The following is a 13232-nucleotide window of genomic DNA, read 5'->3' as shown; positions in this document are numbered from 1 at the left end:
ATACTCCTAGATTAAAAGTTTGATGGGAGAGAGATTTACCTCTAAACTAATTTATAAGATTATTCACATGGGATCTTATTGTGACCCACATGATCGGCTTAGTACCTAGTTAGGTTGTGTACGTCGCCTACGTGTTGCGCCTACGTATTGCAGTGGGAATAAGTCATTAGTTGGTTACATAAGTCCTGTGTAATGACTGCATAAATGATGAATGCTTGATAATTCATGAGTATAAATTAAGCCACCCGTACTACAAGACCAGTAACTCTTTTTTTTTTTTTTTAAAGCAAAAGGAGGGTGTATATTAAAATCAGAAAAGAGTTACAGAACACAAGGGTCTCCGGGGGACAAAAAGGAACTAGGAGAGACTCGACAACCCTGTACGAAAAAACACATAATAGAAACTAGCCCTTAGATCTCCCTTAACGAGCCTAGACCCATCTTATCTAGTCTATAAAGACCCCTTATGCTAATAGGAAGCTCAAAAATAGAATGGTACGTCGATTGAAGTTGGGACGACGCAATTGCCTTAGCCAACTCATCAGCTGGGCCATTACCTTCTCGCGAAATAAGGAAAATCACAAAATTGCCCCTTTTTCTCAAGTTTCTGATCCTCGTCCACCAATATCTCAATTTCCAAGCCGGGGAAGATTTTCCAATGAAAGCGTCCACCACACATTTAGAATCAGATTCCAGAAAAATCTGATTATAACGCCGGCTAACACAAATAAACATGGCATCGTAAAGCGCCCTGAGTTCTGCTCTATTGTTTGTTCCTATTCCATAACCTAAGGAGAAAGCAAAGAGAAGGGAGTCGAAGGAGTCCCTACCAATCCCGCCTCCCCCAGATGGGCCAGGATTGCCCATAGTGGCACCATCGACATTTACCTTCATCCATCTTTCTTGTGGTCTGGACCACTTGACAACCTGAAATGATTTTGCTATAGGGGCTGAAGCCGAATGTTTAGACTTTGGAGAACCGTAAGGTCTGCCTGGCTAAAGGACCTAGCTTTAGGGAGATCATAGCTGAGCCTTGCAAGCCACCATTTGATGCGGTTGACAACATGATACACGGTGGGGCGGACATTTTCAAAACGTGTTGCACTTCTCACCTTCCATAGCTCCCAAAGGACAAGACAGGGAATGACACACTGGATGTGGGATGGACTCCTACGTGGGGTCAAGACGTTCCACCAAGAAGCAAGTCTCTCCCAAACTGATTCCTGGAGGGGCAGATGGAAGCTGAAAATACAGTTGAATGTCGCTCATACTCTGTCTGCAAGGTGCCCGCTAATAAAGAGGTGGTCGATGGATTCCAGGTAGGGAATTGAAGGAGATCGGTCGTGACCACAATAGCAACATTTAGACGCAAGACTGACACCTCTCCTCTGAATTCTATCATCTGTTGAGACCGCTCCTTGGGTCAATCGCCAAACGAACATTGAGATTTTTCGGGGAAGATGGGGGTTCCATATTCTGTTGGCCCACTCCATTACTTTGCTTCGTGATTTGCAAATGTTCCAGCCAGACTTAATTGTGAAGACACCCATGAGATCATAAGGCCAGAACTGCTCGTCCAAGCCTGACGAAGTGCAAAAACCACCTGCGTTAATGTGATGAATAGCCTCCTCTAGTAGAAGATTAGAGACGTGAATTGGAATTTGAGGACCGTCCTGATTGAGGACCTCCTTAACTGTAAGGGGGATAATGTCCATGGGGATGGAATGGTGGGTGAAGTCAGCCAAGGGGCCAAGGCCTGACCAATTGTAGCTCCAAAAGTTCATCTCCCCCAGACCGACGTACCATTGAGAAACATTTTCAATCAGCTGAGACATTTTAACGACCTGCTTCCATATTGGAGAGGTGTCATACCGATGGATGAAACCAGTTTCAACAGACCGCGGTGACCGTATTTTGAGATAACAAAATCAGCCCAGATGCTAGAGTCGTTGTTGCTCAGCAGCGTCTAAGCCAATTTGAGTCTCAGGGCTTGAGGACATCCTTGAGCCTACGGATACCCAGTCCACCCTCCTCTCTTGGAAGAGCAATCCTGTTCCAGTTTAGCCAATGAAGTTTCTATTTACCATCCTTCCAGCCCCAGAAAAAGTCTGCCATTTTCGCTTCAATCTTATCTAGAATCTGTGAAGGGATAGTTGTTACCGCCATCGAGTGGATTGGGATGTTGTCGAGGACATGATTGATGAGTGTATATCTGCCAGCCTGGGATAGGTAGCGCGCGGACTAGCCTAGGATTCTGGACTCAATCTTTGCTAACAATGGGAGGAAGAAAGAGCTTCTGTTTCTTCCAATAAATAAGGGGACGCCGAGATAAACGAAGGGGGCTGATGAGCCACACATGCTGAGGATCGTTCCAATCTATCTCATTCTACTAAGAGGGAGAGAGGGAGCATGGTAGAAACAACTTTTTGAGAGATTTATCTTTTGGCCTAAAATTGATTGGTAGGAGGAGAGGAATCTGGCTATAACCGTAATTAATAATCTACTACCATTTAGGAAAAGTATCGTATCGTCCGCATAAAGAAGATGTGTAACTTGTTTACATCCACGCTTTAGTTTGAAAGGGGAACAAACACCACTAGTTACCAGATTTGAGAAACCTCTACCAAGGACTTCCGTGGCTAGGATGAAGAGGCTGGGGGAAAGAGGGTCACCCTGCATAGACCCCTGCAATATTTAAAGAAACCAGTACCTTCCCTGTTGATCAAGACTGTGAACCAGACGTTGTTCCAACATTTCTCCACCATATTTATCCAAGAATTACTGAAGCCGAATCTTTCCAGCACCCATTTTAGAAACTCCCATTCAATTATGTCATATGCCTTCTCCATGTCGAGTTTAAGGATTATGTTATCCCCTCAAACTTTACAACCGATATCTCAGTATATCTCCTGACCCAAGGCGATACTCTCTGCGATCAATCTGCCTTTAACGAACGCCCCTTGTTCAAGCGAAATTAATTTGGGGAGGAGAGTGGCAAGTCTAGTAGCAATGACTTTAACAAAGATTTTATAGACACAATTGCATAAGCTTATCGGTCTAAAGTCTGAGAATCGCTTCGGGCCTGCCACCTTGGGGATCACGCAAATCAGAGTAGTGGTGAACGCTCGCGGGAGATTGCCCCCCTGAAATAGATGGGTGACTGCCCGAAGGATATCCGAGCCCATGGTTTCCCAGTTGCTAGCAAAAAGGCACCAGATAGGTCGTCTGGGCCAGGGGCCCCATCAATCGGGATGGCAATGACTGCGTCTTTAACCTCGTCCATGGAGGGGAGGTGCATCAAGAAATCGTTGTCGGTAGTTGTCAGTAAACTTGGAATGTTTGCCAGAAGATGATCATCCTATGTGTTATAATTCGAGTGGAATAGCTTTGTGAAATATTCGACTGTTGCTGACTTGATTTGAGCAGAATCTGACGTGCTTGAGCCTTAATCGAGCTGAATTTCAATAATGGTGACCTGTTGGATCTCTCAGTGGCTTGTAAGTGGAAATATTTAGTGTTTCGGTCTCCTTTCGTCAACCAGCTATTACGATATTTTTGCTTCCAGAAAACCTCTTCCACTAGTTCCATGTTAGCCAGACGAAGCCTAGCTTCCGAGAGAGAGGACTAACTGACTTCAATGGAGGCGAGCTGCGCCTGAGTCTCCAAAAAAGCTAAATTCTATTCGGCAGCCTTGAGATTCTAAAAAACATTCCCATGTACATCTCTATTCCATTCCTTTAATCTGCACTTGAGCTTCCTGATTTTCAGCAAGAGGTTTGTCATGGGTTGGTTGGTTAGATCCTCCAACCATGAGTCCGGTACCACCTGGTTGTAGCCCTGATGGAGCATCCACATTCTTTGGAAGCGGAATGGTCTGGCAATGGATGAGGAGCTTCTAGAGGACGCCAGTAGTAAAGAAGAGTGATCGGAGTTTACTCGGGGCAAATGTTGAACCTGAAATTGAGGAATATACGAGAAACCCAGTCCCCGTTGCAAAAGACTCTGTCAAGTCTAGCCCATACGCGAGCGTTACCCGCCTGATTGTTGCACCAAGTAAAGCTATTACCCGTGTACCCAGCATCCAGGAGAGCAGCGTTGTCCATCGCTGCAACGAACTCAGTTGAACTGCTGTGGTCGAAGTTTCTACTTCATCTTCTTTCAGAGATGGATAGGACTACGTTAAAATCACCTCCAACAGCTCACGGGCCTGAGATACTACTGGCCAAAGTGGATATATCTGACCATAGATTTCTCCTCTGAAGCTTTGAACATTTGGCATAAACAATTGAAAGAAAGAATTTTGATTGGGAGTTGTTAACTTGGATAGAAAAAGAGATCATCTAAGAAGAGGATTGTAAAACTGAAACAGATAAGGAGGAGCTGAAAAAGAATTAAATTTTACCCCCAACATCCGCATTTGAGAAAGAGGAATGAAAGCCCATGTCACGCCCCAAACCTAAAGATCATGCTCACAGGAATCCCGATCGCCGAATCCGGTGCCAACAGCCTTCGTAGTAGCCCATTCTCTGCTCCCAGTGTCTATACGCTAGATTCCAATCTGAGATCCTACAAGGATGATTTTTCAACATACATTTTTCTCGTAAGAAGCATAACTACAAGTTTACCCAAATCACAAAGGTAACATCATCATCACATATCCACTAATATAATCATTTGAATACAATGCTGAAAGGGAAATACGTATATTGAAAATCAAAGCTCTAGAGGTCTGTTATATGCTCCAAGCTCGACGCTGCTGAAACCTAACGCCACCTGCACGCATCTATCGTGCATAAGCTTATAAAAAGCTTAGTGGGTGGTGAAAGTATGTGAGCAGAATATGCGTCCTCAGAATATAATATCAAAGTAAACAGAAATACCGATAAGCCCATAAGCCATATAATATCAGAGTAAGCAGAAATACTGACAAGTACATGAGTCATCTAGTATCAGAGTAAGCAATATAAATCAGTTATGAAAATGAGGAGTCAAAGAGAGCCAAATATCAGATGGCGAGGGTACAATTGTAAGTGTCATGGTTTTATGCTCCTTTGGTTGTCAAATTTTATGGTGTCAAAACATCAATCTATGTCTTGTGTAGTGATTGCTTGCCTCCAAGTGCGGAGGTTCGTAAGGAATATCCTGTGAATACAAGGTCGCTCCCACAGGGAGATGAAATGCGAGAAGGAAAAAATCAAATGCAAAACAAACTAAGTAATAAAAATTAAATTGATGATTTGATTTTGGAATTTTTGAATAGATGTAATTCAACTGAATAAAATAACCCAAGCTTCAAAGTTCCAGACATAGATTAATGTTCCAAAATCATGATGACTTGGATAACACAACTAGGATCTGAGCACTATGGTCAGCCTAATCGGAAAATAAAACAGTTTAAATATTTTAATAAATAATATAAAAGATTAGAAAATAATGGATTTGCACCATTGACATATATTCTCAAGTGCCAGTGATTTTAAGTATTCAATATCTATAGGATAATGAATATCAAAGAAATATAACAGGTTGAGAACCTCTTCTATTTAGGAAATCTGATTGATCTAAGGTAAGCCTATCCATCAATGTGGATCTCATATGATGGAAAAATATGGATCTCACAAGAGGATAAAAAACAAAACCTAAATAATAGATAATATGCATACACCATTCTTCTCATCATTAAAACAAGCAATCATCATAACTTAAAGAAATATTAAACCCATGTGCTTCCCTTCTAGCTTGGGCTAGAGGGAACTTAGAAAAACATAATTAAATTGCAGAAATAAAAAGCAACAAGAAAGAAAGAAGAAAAAAATGCAAATAGAAAAGATCTAAAATAAAAAAAAAAAATAACTTATAAAGCTTTAATAAAACTAAAAACTCTTTAAAAAAATCCTAAATATTGCTCTTGAATGCTTCTAATGATGTTTAAGAATGCCCTAGGAGGCCCCAGTTATAAGTAGGGAACTCCAATTTTCGTACAAAGTTGAAAACCTTAGAAAACGCCTCAAATATACATATTTTTCCAAAGTAGACTTCTCGCTGCATAGTTCGTTTAAAACAAACTTCCTGCTGCGTAGTTTTTCAAAATAGACTTTGGAGCTTTAGAATACACTTTTTAGGACGATTTCAGGATTCTTCACTTCAAATCTTCGATTCTTTTCATTCCTCACTTAGTTTTCTTAGATCGTTGGCATGTGAATTCTTCAATCTTGGTTTCCTAAGATCTATCCCTTGCCTTGGTGATTTTTTAGCATCAAATTCTTACTTTTTAGCACCCTTTTTCAATCCAAGCTTTTAAATTCACCTTGCAACACATACATGAGTAAAATAGAATATTAAGATGATTTATGTTCATAAAACTAAGATATAAATGGAGAAAATTTTACAATATTTGAGTCTCAACACACCCCCCAACTAGCATTTTGCTAGTCCCGAGCAAAATAAGCGAAGAAAAATAAAAATAAAAATTAAAATTAAAATGAAAAAAAATTCTAACTACACCACTTTCATAGGTAATCTCAATTGCATTTAGGATATGCAACAAGCCTTTAAACTCCTAGGTTTTCCCTAATGGACGAGTTATAGTTTCGTGAGGGTTTCCAGAAATGTTACCCACAAACATTGAAAACAAGAAAAATATTTCAACACTAAAAATTTATACAATTATGCCCACATTCATCATATGAATTCTAAAACAAAACAATACTTAACCTAAGTCTGAAATTAGTTAGAATCTCAATTTTCTAATCCATCACATCCTTGAGTTCAGAGACCTAATCAAAATTTAGAATAGTTATGATCCAATATCCTTAGGTGTTCTGTGACACTAGTCTAACTTTAAGAAATATGCATGTTCCCTATCCTAACTCATTTCAATCATCCCAAGAATATGAAATCTCTAGTTATCTCATTTTCTTCATGTCATTTCTTCTTTTATCATCATATTCTCATTATTATAGACCACCCTTAGATGAAGATTCCTACCGGGTTTGCTTCATAACCTAAGGTATCGTACTTGTAATGGTAACAGTAATGGATACTTAGGTATCCTTACTCCAGATTACTGACATAATTGTTATGGTCATTGCATTCATGCTCTATAATAAAAATTTCTTTTTTTCATTACTCTTTTTTTCCTTTAATATTCTCTCTTTTAAACATATATCAATGGTACTAATTCATTCAACCTTGTTTGAATCAAAAGTTGTTATTCTAATTCACATATCATATTCCTCACTTAGTTAGATAGGGTGTATTGTGAATTCAGTACATCAAATTACAACTCACTTTAAACTAGTGATTAGATAATTGAACTCAAGTTTATAATTTTCAGTTGTAAGAATTCTGACTACTATCATCCTAGAATAAATATTAACTTTGCCTTTAGAATTCGCATAATATCATGTTTACATTCTTATATATAAACATATTATTTTGAAAATGTTGAATTTTTTTTTTCCATAAACCTATAAAAAAATTTAAAAAAAAACAAAGAAAAAAAACTTAAACTTAACTGAAACCTAAAAATAATAAAAATAATAAAATAAACTGAAACATAAAAAAAAATATTCACATGGATGACTATCCACACCCCTCAACCTAAAATCTACATTATCCCCAATGTAATGATAATGTAATGCAGAGAACAATAAAAATAAAAGAAAGGGTGGATAGTACCTGCTATAAAAAACTTACCTGCTATGTGACACAAAAAAAAAATTGAATATGATACAAATCTTACACAAATGCTCCGTCAGACTAGGAGCATCAATCTGAATATTCTGGCTCATAAAGAGGGACGGACTCCTCTCCCAAATGAAAGTTTTCCACGTAAGGCTTCAATCTCTGACCATTAACCTTGTACACATTGCTATTACGTGGATTATCAATTTCAACAGCCCCATGAGTATAAACATTCTTCACAATGAAGGGGCCTGTCCATCTTGATCTTAACTTTTCCGGAAAGAACTGGAGACGGGAATTGTATAATAGGACCTTTTGCTGAGGTTCAAAATTCTTCCTCATGATATTTTTGTCATGAAAAGCTTTGGTCTTCTCTTTGTAGATTTTAGAATTTTTATAGGAGTCTCTCCTCAGCTCCTTTAATTCATTCAACTCTAATTTCCTTTGTCTACTTGCTTGATCCATATCAAAGTTTAATTTCTTTATTGCCCAGTAGGCTCTATGTTCCAATTTCACAGGCAAGTGGCAAGCCTTTCCATATACCAATTTGTATGGAGACATTCCAATTGGGATCTTATAAGCAGTCTTATAAGCCCATAAAGCGTCGGATAGTCTGAGGGACCAATCCTTCCTATCTGGCCTTATAGTTTTCTCTAAAATGTGTTTGATTTTCCGATTAGAAATCTCATCTCGCCCACTCGTTTGTGGGTGGTATGGGGTAGTCACTTTATGCTTGATGCCATATTTCTTCATCAAAGCCTCAAATGTCCTATTGCAAAAGTGAGACCCGCCATCACTAATGATGGCCTTTGGAGTTCGAAATCTAGCAAAATTATTTTTCTTAAGAAATCGTATGACCACTTTGTTGTCATTGGTCCTACTTGGAACTGCCTCAATCCACTTTGAAACATAGTCCATACCAACCAATATATAAAGAAAACTAAAAGAAGATGGAAATGGACCCATAAAATCAATACCCCAACAATAAAAAATCTCCAATGGTAAAATTGGAAATAAAGGCATCATGTTACGCCGAGACACTTCCCAACCTTTGACATCTATCACAAGCAACACATAAAGCATGAGTGTCTTTAAACATGGTGGGCCAGTAAAAACCACACTGTAGGATTTTTGCAGTAGTTTTCTTAGCAAAAAAATGGCCACCACATGCTTCCATGTGACAAAAAGAAATAACACTTCGAACTTCATCCTCTGGGACACAACGTCTAAAAATTTGATCAGTCCCATATTTATATAAATACGGGTCATCCCAGAAGAAGTTCCTAACCTCGGTTTCAAAACGCTTCCTATCTTGTGACTTCCAATGATATGGCATTTTTTCCGTAACAAGATAGTTCACTATATCCGCATACCAAGGCAATTTGGAGATCGCAAATAATTGTTTATCAGGAAAAGTGTCCTGGATATGTATCTCCTCAGTGGAATCATCTAACACCAATATAGAAAGGTGATTGGCCACTACGTTTTCTACTCCTTTCTTATCTTTTATCTCTAAGTCAAATTCTTGGAGTAGAAGAATCCATCTCAAAAGTCTCGGCTTTGCATCCTTCTTAGATAACAAATATTTCAAAGCCGAGTTGTCCGTGAAAATGACCACTTTGGATCCCAACAAGTAGGACCTAAACTTATTCAAAGTAAAAACTACTGCAAGGAACTCTTTTTTAGTTGTTGAGTAGTTCACTTGGGTCGAGTTTAGAGTTTTACTCACATAGTGAATAACGTAGGGCCGTTTTTCTTTTCTTTGGCCCAAAACAGCCCCTATGGCATAATCACTTGCATCGCACATTAGTTCAAAAGGAAGTGTCCAATCTGCTGGACGCATGATAGGTGCAATGATAAGGGATGATTTAATTTTATTAAAGGCACTTGCACACTCATCTGTCCACTTAAATGGAACATCCTTTTGAAGAAGATTAGTCAAGGGTATAGTAATGGCACTAAAGCCCTTGATGAATCTTCTATAAAAACCAGCATGCCCTATAAGTGATCTAATATCTCTAACAGTTCAGGGGATAGGTAGATTAGCTATAATATCAAGTTTTGAGCGATCTACCTCGATTCCATTTTTGGAGATAACATGGTCCAAAACAATTTCCTTTTGAACCATGAAATTACATTTCTCTCAATTTAAGACAAGGTGTTTCTCTTCACACCTAGATAAGACAAGAGATAAATTATTGAGGCATTCATCAAAACTACTCCCAAATACAGAGAAGTCATCTATGAAAACCTTAAGAAACTTTCCAAACATATTTGAAAAAATGCTTAACATACACCGTTGGAAAGTTGTTGGGGTGTTACACAATCCAAATGACATCCGTTTGAAAGCAAACGTGCTAAATGGACAAGTGAACGTGGTTTTCTCTTGGTCTTCAAGGGCTATCTCTATTTGGTTATATCCAGAATATTCATCAAGAAAACTATAAAAGGAGTGACCTGCTACCCTTTCTAAAACTTAATCAATGAATGATAGAGGGAAATAGTCATTCTTTGTGACCTGATTTAATTTTCTATAATCAATGCAAACACGCCAACCAGTGGTGACACGTGTTGGTATGAGTTCATTATTAGTTATTCCGGATTTCTTTGGGACTACTTGAGTTGGACTCACCCAAACACTATCGGATATTGGATAGATGATTCCCACATCCAACAATTTGATCACCTCATTTTTTTATAACTTCCATTATGTTTGGATTGAGACGCCTTTGAGGTTGTCTAATTGGTTTGGCGTCCTCATCGAGGTAGATCCGATGGGTGCATATAGAAGGGCTTATACCCTTGATGTCAGAAATGGTCCAGCCCAAGGCTCCTTTATGGTCCCTTAGAACTTTCAACAATTTAATCTCTTGATCCTTCTCTAAAAATGAAGAGATCACCACAGGATAAGTTTTATTTTTACCTAAGTATACGTACTTAAGCTCATTTGGTAGTGGTTTTAAATCAAGCTTTAAAACATTGGTTGGTGATGGCAAAGGTCGCAAGTCCTCGATAGATAGGATTTGAGTGCGCAGTCTCCATTGGTACATACCAATGTCCTGGGTGGTAGTGCTTGCATTATCATAAGAAATTTCAGCAAGCACTTTTTCTAAATCAGAAATTTTCAAGTCTCCAATGACTTGAATCAATTCCTCAGTCAGACCAGGTTCCAATTCCTCTTCTTCTATCAAGCAGTCCATGAAATTCAGCTCATGGATTTCATTATTATTAATAGGCTTCTTACATAGATTGAAAATATTTAGCTCTAGAGTCATGTTACCAAAAGACAAGTTCATCATTCTATTCATGCAATTTATGATTGCATTTCAAGTTGCTAGGAATGGGCGGCCTAAAATGATGGGAACTTGAGCGCTAGCATTTACACATGATTCAGTGTCTAGTATAATAAAATCCACAGGGAAGTAGAATTTCTCCACTTGGACTAGTATGTCCTATAAAATTCCTCTTTGTACCTTAATAGAGCGGTCAGCGAGTTGGAGTGTAATCGTGGTTGGTTTAAGCTCGCCTAACCCCATTTGTTTGTAAACCAAATAAGGTACTAAGTTGACACTTGCACCCAAATCTAGCATAGCGTGCTCAATTTGTTCCAATAATACAAGGAATAGTGGGACTTCCTCGGTCTTTGTATTTGGGTACAACCCTTTGTTGAATGATAGCGCTCACTTTTTCAGTAAGGAATGCCTTTTTGTGTACATTTAATTTTCTCTTTACAATGCATAAGTCCTTGAGATATTTAGCATATGATGGAATTTGTCTAATGGCATCAAGCAGAGGAATATTGACAGTAACCTTTTGGAGCACATCCAACACCTCTTGATATTTCATGGGGACAGTTGGATTCCGAAGTCTAGATGGGAACGAAACTGGAGGCTCATATGACTTAGTCTCTTTATCCTTTTGCTATTGCAGCTCTTGAACCATAGCCGGTTCATCATTTTCTTGAGACAGTGGTTCATCCTCCGGTATTTCTACCGGTTGCATTATCTTGTTATCGACCTCTTTTCCACTTCTCAAGGTAATGATGGCCTTAGCTTGTTCATGATGTAGTTCACTTGGATTTGAGTCTTCAATGAAATGTGTGTTTCGAGGGTTTGGCACAGGTTGAGAAGGAAGGGTGCCTTTTTCCCTGGCATTTAGTTGAGTCTCAATCCTAGCCACAACTGTCTTTAGTTCCTGATTTGATTGGATTAGAGACTAATTCATTTGAGCTTGAGAGTTCATGAATGTGGTCAATGCATCCTCCACAGATGATCGCTTTAGTGGGGGCACATATGTTGCATTGTTAGGTGCCCCAAAGAAGTTATTTTGTGGAGGCATTTGAAGTGCATTGCGTGCATTAATTTGTGGTTCATTCCTCCAACTAAGATTAGGATGGTTACGCCAATTTGGATTATACGTGTTTTCCATTGGTTGCATAACTGACCTTTGGTAATTATTTATAGCATTTGCTTGATCATGCACAAGCGTGATATTTTGTACAACTGAGATTATTGGACAATCCTTTATGTCATGGTCTGTACCACCACAAATGCTACAAAAATTACCTAAGGAAGTGTTTGCTTTAATCATATCAACCTTCCTAATTTTCAAGGCTTCGATATTTCTTGCCAATGCAGCGAATTTTGTATTAAGGTCGTCTTCCTCTCTTAGGACAAACATTCCCGCTTTCTCTCTAGGAATGAGTCTAGTTTGGTCTGATTTAGCAGAGACATCCCATGTCTGCGTATTCTCTGCTAACAAATCTAGAAAATCCCAAGCCTCATTATGATCTTTGTCAAGAAAGGTTCCACCACACATCATCTCTATGAACTGACGGGTATCCATGGTGAGCCCCTTTCGGAAAGCATCAATCACATGCCATGGTTCATAACCATGATGTGGACAAGTAATTAGAATGTCTTTGAAGCGCTCCCAAGCTTGAAAAAATAGTTCATTCCCCTTTTGGGAGAATGACATGATTTCTTATTTTAGTACATTTGTTTTGTGCTCGGGAAAGAACTTTTTCAAAAACTCTCTACTTAAGGCTTGCCATGAAGTGATGGTATTAGGTCTTAGAGAGTTGAGCCAAGCTTTGGCCCGATCCTTTAGAGAAAATGAGAATAACCTAAGCTTAAGTACATCCCTATTACCATTGTTTACTTGTAATGTTGCAATTACTTCCTCAAAATTCTTGAGGTGCTAGTAGGGGCTTTCAGAATCCAAGCCATAAAATTTAGGAATTAATTGAATCACACCTGGTTTAAAATCAATGTTCCCTGTGTGAGTAGGGAACACTATATAAGATAGTAAAGTTGATCTCTCAGGGTGTAAATGTTCACGTAAAGTCCGTGGTTGGTTTAACACATTCCTATGAACTTCATTTTCATCCTCAAGAGGAGGATTATGTTGATTTTCTCTATTTTGATTTATAGTTGGATCTGGCAGATTTGGATTTGGATTATCAACTGGGTCTGCCATGGAATCCAAGTGATGTTGAGTGCCTCTTCTAAGTGAATAATAAAGGCCTGGAACTAGTCCCCCTTCAG

General features: G+C 38.8%; 1 non-coding gene across 1 annotated transcript; it reads left to right on the top strand.

Annotated features, from left to right (window-relative positions):
• The first annotated feature begins 12574 nt into the window (after nucleotides 1-12574).
• On the top strand, nucleotides 12575-12681 carry LOC131254538 (small nucleolar RNA R71). Its single transcript, XR_009175654.1, has one exon. It is a non-coding gene; the product is annotated as a small nucleolar RNA R71 (small nucleolar RNA).
• Nucleotides 12682-13232: the final 551 nt, after the last annotated feature.

This window comes from Magnolia sinica, chromosome 8 (genome assembly GCF_029962835.1).
Source record: "Magnolia sinica isolate HGM2019 chromosome 8, MsV1, whole genome shotgun sequence".
Taxonomy (NCBI): domain Eukaryota; kingdom Viridiplantae; phylum Streptophyta; class Magnoliopsida; order Magnoliales; family Magnoliaceae; genus Magnolia; species Magnolia sinica.
This window is presented reverse-complemented; position numbering and strand designations above follow the sequence as displayed.